We start from the raw sequence: 11,628 nt of genomic DNA on the forward strand, positions 1-11,628 counted from the left end.
AAATCCTTTCCAATATATAAAAAAAATATTATTAAAAACATAGATGTATTTATTATTATGCCATAGAATCCCACTCTTTGATCTAAAAAAATAAGCGTTTCAATGGATAAAATGAGCAATTGTAAAGAATGATTTTATTGTTGTTGTTTATGGAAAACTGTTGTTAGGTATCTTGTTATTGTGATGGCGATCTCGAGATGTAGGTTTTAGTATATGGCCCATACACTATGCCAGTCAAAAGTTTGGACACACCAACTCAGGGTGGGTTTCCTTCGTTTTGGGCCATTTTCCACATGTTGTGAATGTACAAAAACAGTCTGTACAAAAAAAACAATTTGTACAAATTTTCTCATTCAACGGTTTCTCTTTGTTTTGAATTATTTTCTATGTTGTAAACTAATGTGTCACACAGCTCCAGGGACCTGGAGGTTGTGGGTTCGATTCCTGCTCCGGGTGACTGTCTGTGAGGAGTTGGTGTGTTCTCCCCGTGTCTGCGTGGGTTTCCTCTGGGTGCTCCGGTTTCCTCCCACAGTCCAAAAGCACACGTTGGTAGGTGGATTGGCAACTCAAAAGTGTCCGTAGGTGTGAGTGTGTGAGTGAATATGTGTGTGTGTCTGTGTTGCCCTGTGAAGGACTGGCGCCCCCGCCAGGGTGTATTCCTGCCTTGCGCCCAATGATTCCAGGTAGGCTCTGGACCCACCGTGACCCAGAATAGGATCAGGGGTTACAGATAATGAATGAATGAATGAATGAATAAACTAATGTGTGTAATAAGAGTTTATTTGTAGAACTGCCCCCTTCTTAATGTGTTTGAGACTGTAACTTGTGTTGTGCAGAGGTAGGGGCTGGTCCACAGTTCTAGACAATGACTAGCCTGGTTCCACCAATGACTAATGATATGTGTCCAAACTGATACTGTATATACACCAATCAGCCATAAAATTATAACATTATGATCACCTTCTTGTTTCTACATTCATTGAGTGCATTGTGTAGTTCTACAGACTGTAGCTGATCTGTTTTTATGACATATTTTGTTTCCCCCCTTTCCCCTTATTCTTTAATGCTCAAGACCCCCACAGAGCAGGTGTGATGTGGTGGTGGATCATTCTCAGTGCTGCAGTGACACTGACGTGGTGGTGGTGTGTTAGTGTGTGTTGTGCTGGTGTAGAGTGGATCAGACAGAGCAGTGCTGCTGGAGTTTTTAAACCCTGTGTCCACTCTCTGTCCACTCTGTGAGACACTCCTCCCTCGTTGGTCCACCTTGTAGATGTAAAGTCAGAGACAGTAGCTCATCTGTCGCTGCGCAGTGTGTGTCGCTCGTCCTCTAGTCCTCCATCAGTGACACAGGATGCTGTAGGCTGGATGTTTTTGGTTGGTGGACTGTTCTCAGTCCAGACACGGAGGGGTTTAAAAACTCCAGCAGCACTGCTGTGTCTGATCCACTCTACACCAGCACAACACACACTAACACACCACCACCACGTCAGTGTCACTGCAGCGCTGAGAATGATCCACCACCATAATCACACCACATCATCTCTATTTGGGTCCTGACCTCACTACACAAACTCGGCCCTGTGCAATATGGTTTGTGAGCATTGGACTGTGTGTTTACATCAACATAAAAGAACTGGTGCTTGTTTTTTGTTGCTGCTGGAGTTTGTGAGAGTTGGGTGTAGGCTGTGTAACTCAGTTTTCCCTTAATTCCGAACAAACGATCTTCTTCTTGCCTCTGATCAAGACCACATATCCCTGTCGGTGCTTCTTGACCTCAGTGCAGCTTTCGATACGACCACAGTATTCCTCTAGAAAGGTTAGAGAACATTGTTGGAATCACAGGGATCCCCTTATTATGATTCAAATTTTACTTAACGGAACGTTATCAATTTGTAAAAGTAAACAATTAATCATCAAATTATTAAAGTCAGATTTGGAATTCCGCAAGGCTGTATTTTAGGACCGTTATTATTTACATTATTCATGTTAACGCTAGGCACAGTTATAAGAAACCATGACATTAACTTTCACTGTTACACAGACGACATGCAATTGTACATATCAATCAAGCCAAGATGACAAACACAGCTTGAAGAAAATTGAGGACTGTGTAAAAGATGTGAAAAGCTGGATGTTGTGTAAATTCCTTCTTCTAAACAGTAACAAAGCATAGGTCCTGCTTCTGGGTCCAAAGGTGGCAAGAAATAAATTATTAGGTTTTAATTTAAACCTCGCTGACTTTCCAGTTAAACCTGGTTCAGCAGCAAAAAATCTTGGCGTCATAATTGACATAGATTTATCATTTGATCAGCACATATGCAGTATCACTAGGACAGCTCTTTTACATTGTCACAACATCGCCAAGATTAGAAATGCCTTATCCCTGCAGGACGCAGGAACTTTAACTAGTTCAAAATGCTGCAGCCAGGGTCCTCACTAAAACTAGACAATTTGAACATATCAGTCCAGTTCTATCATCACTTCATTGGCTGCCTGTTAAATTTCTCCATTAATTACAAAATTCTGTTATTAACATATGAAGTCCTACATGGGCTTGCTCTTGAATACCTTCAAGATACTATTTCCTATGATGAGCCTCCACGATTACTCAGATCACAGAGTATTGGACTTCCCAGAATTCAGAAGGCCTCAGCTGGGGGAAAAGCTTTTTCTTATAAAGCCCCAACTCTGGAATGATCTTCCAGAAAATATTCAGGACTCAGACACAATCTTCAATTGCAATCTTCAAATCTAGGCTAAAAACTCATTAGTTTATCTTTTGGTAGTTAACCCTCCTGTTATGTTCATTTTTCAGGAACAGCAAGTTCCTTACTTAAGGCACAGTCTGTGATCTTTTTTTTTTTTTTACCACCACTTCTGTAAGATGGCACGGGCACCTGCTGCAGTCGCATCTGTGCACACACCCAGCCCCTGTTTGGGTGAGTGGACAGACGGAATGTAATTTCGCTGCAATGTTGTACTTGTATAACTTTGTATGTGACAATAAATGCAATTCAATTCAATTCAATCTATTACGTATTCTAAATACAGTAACTTATATTGTGTATTCTAAATACAATTACTTCTATTACGTATTCTAAATAGTTACTTCTTTTATGTATTCTAAATACATTTACTTATAATATGTATTCTAAATACAGTTACTTCTATTGTGTATTCTAAATAATTACTTCTATTACGTATTCTAAATACAGTTACTTCTATTTTGTAATCTAAACACAGTTACTTCCATTATGTATTCTAAATACAGTTATTTCTATTAAGTATTCTAAATACATTTACTTCTATTTTTTAATCTAAATAGTTATTTCTATTACATATTCTAAATACAGTTACTACTATTGTGCATTGTAAATACAGTTATTTCTATTATGTATTCTAAATACAGTTACTTCTATTTTGTAATCTAAATACAGTTACTTCTATTACATATTCTAAATACTGTTACTTATATTGTGCATTCTAAAAACAGTATGTATTCTAAATGCAGGGTGGGCCATTTATATGGATACACCTTAATAAAATGGGAATGGTTGGTGATATTAACTTCCTGTTTGTGGCACTTTAGTATATGGGAGGGGGAAAACTTTTCAAGATGGGTGGTAACCATGGTGGCCATTTTGAAGTCGATTTTGGATCCAACTTTTGTTTTTTCAATGGGAAGAGGGTCTTGTGACACATCAAAATTATTGGGAATTTCACAAGAAAAACAATGGTGTGGTTTTAATGTAACTTTATTCTTTCATGAGTTATTTACAAGTTTCTCTTTGCTTACAGACATTGACATGTCGCAGAGGTTAACACGTGAGGAGCGGATAGAAATTGTGTTGATGTCTGGCGAACGCAGTAACCGGGTCATTGCAGCAGATTTCAATGCAAAACACCCACGAGACCACCCATCTCCTGTGCTACAGTTAGCAAACTGCTTGCCAAGTTTCGTGAAACTGGTTCAGTGTTGGATTTACCAAAATGTGGACACATGAAAATTGTCACTAATTAAGAAACATGTCCTAGCTTCATTCAGCAAGAGCCCACAGTGTAGCACTTACTGCATGTCACTGGAAAGTGGCATCAGTCGAACATCCCTTCAGCGCATATTAGCTACTCACAAATGGCACCCTTACAAACTCCAGCTGCTGCAGCATCTCAATGAGTATGACCCAGATTTGCGCACTGAATTTGCAGAATGGGCAAAAAAAAAAAAATTGGAACAGGACCCTCAGTTTACACAGAAGATTTTGTTCAGTGATGAGGCAAACTTTTATGTGAATGGTGAAGTTAACAAACAAAACCACAGCTATTGGTCTGACACTAACCCACATTGGATAGATCCCTCCAAGACTGTTGGAACAAAAAACTGATGGTGTGGTATGTGGGGTACATAGATAGTGGGGCCATTCTTCATCAATGGAAACCTCAAGGACACTGGATATGCAAAATTGCTACATGATGATGTGTTTCCCTATTTATGCACTGAAGCTGGCACGTTCCCTGAGGTTTTCCAGGAAGATGGTGCACCACTTTTATTAGTGGGAGAAGAGGGTTGCATTGACAATCCAACACAATGGGCAGTACTTTGAACACATTTTATAAGTGGTCAGAAACTTGTAGATAACTCATGAAAGAATATAGTTACGTTAAAACCAAGCACACCATTGTTTTTCTTGTGAAATTCCCAATAATTTGTGTGTCACATGACTCTCTTCCCATTGAAAAAACAAAAAGTTGGATCCAAAATGGCTGACTTCAAAATGGCCGCCATAGTCACCACCAATCTTAAAAAGTTTTCCCCGTCCCATGTACTAATGTACCACAAACAGGAAGTTAATATCACCAACCATTCCCATTTTATTAAGGTGTATCCATATAAATGGCCCACCCTGTATATCTCAATATCTTCTTCTCATGAGTTAATAACAAAAAGTCACTTCTGAGTCAAAGCTAATGACTCAGTACTCACACAGGAACTTTTATTAACATTCAGCTTTTATTGCTCAAATATTAAATTATATATATATATATATAATAATATTCATTCATTATCTGTAACCGCTTATCCAGTTCAGGGTCGCTGTGGGTCCAGAGCCTACCTGGAATCATTGGGCGCAAGGCAGGAATACGCCCTGGAGGGGGCGCCAGTCCTTCACAGGGCAACACAGACACTCACGGACACTTTTGAGTTGCCAATCCACCTACCAACGTGTGTTTTTGGACTGTGTGAGGAAACCAGAGCACCCAGAAATGGGGAGAACACACCAACTCCTCACAGACAGTCACCCGGTGCGGGAATCGAACCCACAACCTCCAGATCCCTGGAGCTGTGTGACTGTGACACTACCTGCTGCGCCACCGTGCAGCCCAGCCAGAGAATCAAAACAGATTAATTTTAACATCCCTAAAGCACCCACAAGGTTTATCATGCCATTTCATTCTTGGCACAAAAACCAAATTGGTTTGACTAGCGTAAGAACTAACAGTTGGTGTAACTGTTGAATCTCTAAATAGAGTCTGATTTACACAAGCTGTCGACATTTTAAAGTGTTTAGCCATAGAAAACCACCAGTGTCAATTTAAATACCACATGCAAACCACCACATGTTGGGGGGTGTGGGGTTAGAGGGGTGGGGAGATAAGCACTTCCCGTTCAGGGCAGCGGTAGGTCCAGCACCAGCTTCCCTTCTGAGTTTGGAGCCAAAGCCTTTCCTGGAGAAAATGCCTTCATCAATTTTCTGCCCGAAAGCCCCAAAGTGGACATAACAGAATTGTACTGGGCATTGAATGCTGCAATGAAAACAAGTGAAAAATACCTTTTATATTTGAAAATAAAACACTTTGTGAATTTGGCTGTGCACCAATACTCATGTGTTTTCCATTCATCATACCCAAGCATATCAGAAAAGTCCAGAGTTTTCAAACACCATGGGCTATCCTTGTCCACCCTATAGGACACATAGTTCGCTGCTAAGGAATTCCTGATCATCTGGAACACACTGTCTGGCTTTAAGTGCTAGGTAAGGGATGATAACTGCTAAACACTCCGATGCACCCACAGTGGTACAGCGGGTTTTCTCCCAGGTGCTGTATCATTATGAAATACTGGAAATATTTTTCTTCATCTGATCCACACTTAGGCTAAACAAGAGAAACATGCTCTCCATCTTCCCACTGAGAGTGTTTCCACACACCACACCTTCTAATTAATCTGTTCTATTTTCGTGTATGCAAAAGTTAATGCAACACAGAGTTTTCTGCTGTTGACATGTTTAGCCCGGTCCTGTTTACACAGGCTGTGAATTGTTCTCTGTCTCCCTGAGTACTAAGTGTTAAAAACGCCACAGTAAAATAAGAGCATACGTTCAGTTTGGTCAACAACGGCTCTCACTGTGGTTCACTGGAGTCCCAAAACTTTAGAAATATCTTTATAACCTTTTCCAGACTCCAGAGTTCTTAATTACTTTATTTCTGATTTGTTCCTGAATTTCTTTGGATCTTGGCATAATGTCTAGCTTTTAAGGATCTTTTGTTCTAATTGTCTTTTTCAGGCAGGTGATCTAAGCGATTTCTTGATTCATAACAGGTGTGGCAGTAATCAGGCCTGGGTGTGGCTAGAGAAATTGAACTTATGATAAACCACAGTTGGCGTCACGGTGGTGCAGCAGGTAGTGTCGCAGTCACTCAGCTCCAGGGACCTGGAGGTTGTTGTTACAGCCTGTCTAGGTAAGCTGCAACATAATAATAAAAAAAAAGAAATAATATATGTCTTCCCCCAACTCCTCACACTTCAATCCCACCAGACCAAGAAAACTACACAGGGTCACAAGACTCCAGTCTCCAAATGTTTTATTGACTGCAAGATTATAATGGAAGCAAAACTTCAGGAGGGGTCTAAGCCTAAAATAAACAAAACCCCTTTCCACCCAACATATATAACTTACCTACCCGAAAATAATAAAGAAAGAAAATACAAAAACATTACCTAACTCCCTAACATAAACAGAAGCAATTCAACCCCTTTAATGAAAAGAAATAAGGCTACACCCCCTACAGCTTCCAATTTAGTAGGATAACTATTAGATTAACACCACATTAGATAGCTGACTCACACACAATAGCATGAGCTGAATCACAAACAATAGCATGTCAACATATGCACACACAAGCCTTAGTCTGGCAGGAAGAAGCAATGGCAAGGAGGAAGAGGAGGAGCTTCTTTCAGTCAACCAGCAGGGCTTTATATCTGTTCCGCCTTAATCCTGTCAGCCAACCAGAGCACGGTTCCAGCAGCAAATCAGCAGCAGCACCTGTGGCATTTACTCAGGGTAGAGAAACACAACACAAATAAGTCACTAGACGTAACAGTTGTGGGTTTGATTCCCGCTCCGGGTGACTGTCTGTGAGGAGGGTGGGTTTCCTCCGGGTACTCCGGTTTTCTCCCACATTCCATATTGGATAAGCGGTTACAGATAATGAATGAATAAACCACAGTTATGTTTTAACTGGAGGGGCAAACACTTTTTTTGGATTTGGTTTGGATTTTTTTCTACGTTGATAATAAAATTTAAAAACTGCTTTTTGTGTTTACTTGTTTTGTCTTTGACTAATATTTATATATATATCATCAAACAATATTAATATTGTTTGATGATCTGAAATATTTAAGAGTGAAAAACATAACAAAATAAGAAATCATGATGGGAGAACACACTTTTTCACATCTCTCTCATATCTCTCAGTATTTTCAGGTAAAGCAGACTGTAAAAGAACATCAGAGAATACAGTCTCTAAAGTGTCAAGACAGAGAAGGGTTTGACTGGCAAGGCATTTCCCACAAAATTGTTGCTTTTTCTTAATGACCCCATAAGGTTTGGCCTGCTTCGACCTGTACTGACACCAATCATAGATGTACACAGGCAAACGCAGGTCAGGAGAGACATTGATAGGTTGAAAACACCTGTTTTTAATTTTGACTAAATAAAGTACAGACTTGAGACTTGAGCATATGCATGACATCAGATAATGCCCTGATATATATTATCATTTATTTTTTGCCATGTTTTGCTAACAAACTGGTCCAAAATACATTAACTACATTTTTGTCTAAAAAGTGCAAATATTTTCTACATCATCATATTGACTTATTTGTAAATGTTGTTTTAATTTTTTTTATGAATGTTCATTCATATCTCTATTGATATACTTTTTGCTCAACATTAATTTTCATATAAAGGAGTAAAATTTAGCATTTCAATCTTGTCTTTTTTCAGCAACTAGTAATGGTGAACTTGATTGATTAATGTGTTATTTGTAAAGAAGTAAATATTACAAATATATTTTTTATGAATACACTTTATTTCTTAAAATATATAAGCAATGTTATAAAGTGTAAACAGATTGGAATAAACTTGTGCAAAACAATAACAATAAAAATGTGGTAAAATGGTGAGGTTTTATTACAAATTTATAAATAAAAATTAAACACCTTGATGCCACCAGCGGGAGAGGGTTTTTAATAGTAAGCAGTCCATGCGCTCAGTTTGTTTGCTTGCTGCTGCTGTACTACTGTTTCTAAGCTTTTTACTTAAAGCCTTTACTGTTAATACTTTGCTAACTTAACCTTGTTAGTTGTACTTGGTGTTTTTCTAAATTTACTGTTAATACCACTACCACTTTTATTGTTGATTTTCATATTAATAACTAACGCTTCTCTGCTCTCCTGATTATGGTGACCGCGGAGGGACGATCACTCTCCAGGCTCAGCACAGAGATCGAGCAGCTGTGCCACAAAATTCAGCGTCTCTTGGAGAAGCAGACGGAGCTCCAGCGGGAGAAGACAAGGCTCGAGGCCGCCCGCGACGCCTCCTACGCGGCCGTTGGCACGCCAGCTCCTTCATCGCGGCGGCTCTCCGGCATAGCCATCTTTACTCCAGCTCCGATCTGGGAGGTCGTCTCCCCCTCTACAGCAGCCAGTCTTCACCTCTTCTAACCGGTTTGAGGTGCTCAGCTCCTGGCCCTCACTTGCACCGGCACCGAGAGCTAAACAGGGCGGTGTTCTTATTATTGGTGACTCTATAGTCAGACATTTAAGAGCCTCAGGCACTAAAAGTAATGCTACTGTGTCCTGTCTCCCAGGTGCTCGTGTCCTGGATATTGCCAGGCGACTTCCCTCGGCGCTGCAGCAGCATGAGGACTTCGACACCCTTGTTCTCCATGTGGGGACAAACGACACTTCCACCTGCTGCAGCGAGGTCCTGAAGGAGCACTACCATTCGCTTCTGGATACTGCTCGGAAGAAGACGGACACCAAGATCATCAACTTCACCCCCTTACCCACCTACAGACAAGGACGTGAGACGTACAGCAGGCTCTTCGCACTCCACACCTGGCTCCGGGTTTGGTGTGGCACTGTCGGCGTGGACTACGTCAACCACTGGGAGTGTTTTCGGGAACTTCCTGCGCTCTACCGCCGGGACGGCCTTCACCCTAGTCGTCTAGGTTCTGCAGTTATCTCTGGGAACATCGAGGATGTTCTACGCAAGGCTTGACTTATCCCACCCACCAGCACAAACCAGGCAAGTAGATTACACAGCGAACAGGTAAGTGATATTAAGGATACACTTACAGACAATGGCCATTTGTTTGCCCACAGGGGAAGATGTATCTACAAAGCTTGCTCTAAGAAATATACACATTTGTTACAGTATCAAGATTGTGTTTGTCCCCTGAATCAAACATAAACCCAGAAAATATCAAACAGCATGCCCCAATAACCTAATCACTATTAAACCATCAGAAATAGAAAGCAGTATCATTCCCTCAGACCTAAAGTTTGGCCTACTCAATATAAGAGCACTTAACTCTAAATAAGTCATTATACATGAAATAATAATGGATCAGAAAGGTGATGTTTTATGTCTTAGTGAAAATTGGGTCAGAAATTATGAACACAGCCCCAGACTGACAGGCAAAGGGGGTGTATTATGTATAATTTACAAAAATAATTTAATTATTAACCAAAAACATGGTTACAACTGTACTTCCTTCGAAATCATGTACATTAACATAATTAACCCCGCCACAAATAAGAACACTATCTCCTTATTAAACATTTATAGACCACCAGGGCCCTATTCAGAATTTATAAAAGAATTTGGTGAACTAGCTGCTAATTTAGCAGTGTCCTGTGATAAATTAATAATTGTAGGAGACTTTAACATTCATTTTGAGAAAAGTGATGATCCCCTAAAAAAGGCGTTCACATCAATCATAGATTCTGTTGGTTTCACACAAAATGTATCAGGTCCTACGCATTATTGTAATCATTCAATATACTTGGTTTTGACCCTGGGCACGAACACAAAAAACCTAAATATTCTCCCTCAGTCTTCCATGGTCTCGGACCACTACCTAATTTCATATGAACTGAGTTTAGATATTAAAAAATGTACATGCCCACATTATTATCTAAAGCGCTCACTAACCCCATCTACAGCCCCTAAATTTACTGAAAACATCACTGATTTATTGACCTCAGTCAGTAGTCCAGCAGACCCACTGGAGCTAGACAGACTAACTGACTATTTAGATAACACACTTCGATCAACTTTAGATAGTGTAGCACCACTTAAGCGTAAAAAGCTACGACAGAAAAAACTCACCCCCTGGTATAATGAAGAAATACTCACTATAAAACAAACCGTGAGAAAATTAGAGCGGAAATGGCGGTCGACTAAACTGGATGTATTTCACTGTGCCTGGAAAGACAGCCTTATCGAATATAGAAGGGCACTGGTCAATGTACGTTCAGCACATCTGTCCTCACTGACTGAAAATAATAAAAACAATCTTAGAGCACTCCTTAATGTAATTTTAAATTTACAAACAATCGGGCAGCTACTGATCCACAGATCCCAGCCATTCACACCAGCAATGCTTTTATGGACTTTTTTAACAACAAGACTGAAAATATTAGACAAACAATAAATACCATATTACTAAATCCAGCCTGTCTGTCATCTGGTGTGGGTGATACAGAACAAAACAGAGAAGAAAGACTAGAGGACTTTGACCCACTACCACAGCTAGAATTGGAGAAAATCATCTACTCGTCAAATTGTACGACCTGCACACTTGATGCAATACCAACAAAACTATTTAAAGAAGTATTACCAGTCATAATCAATCCCCTTTTAACAATCATAAATTCGTCCCTTAGACTGGGTCACATACCCAAAGCATTTAACTAGCAGTTATTAAACCCCTGATCAAAAAACCGAATCTTGATCCTAGTGTACTATCCAATTACAGACCCATCTCTAACCTTCCCTTCATATCTAAGATCTTAGAAAAAGTTGTGGCCCAATAAATTTGCTCATACTTACATAAGAATAACATATATGAAAAATTTGGTTTTAGGCCACACCATAGCACCGAAACGGCTTTAGTTAAGATAACAAATGACCTTCTTCTCACCTTTGCTCAAGGCTGCATATCCATGCTAGTTCTACTCGACCTCAGTGCAGCTTTTGATACAATTGATCATACTATTCTGCTAGAAAGATTAAAAAACAGGATTGGAATAACAGGAATGGCTTTTTTAAGTCTTACCTC

The sequence above is a fragment of the Hoplias malabaricus genome, chromosome 4, assembly GCF_029633855.1.
Source record: "Hoplias malabaricus isolate fHopMal1 chromosome 4, fHopMal1.hap1, whole genome shotgun sequence".
Taxonomy (NCBI): Eukaryota; Metazoa; Chordata; class Actinopteri; order Characiformes; family Erythrinidae; genus Hoplias; species Hoplias malabaricus.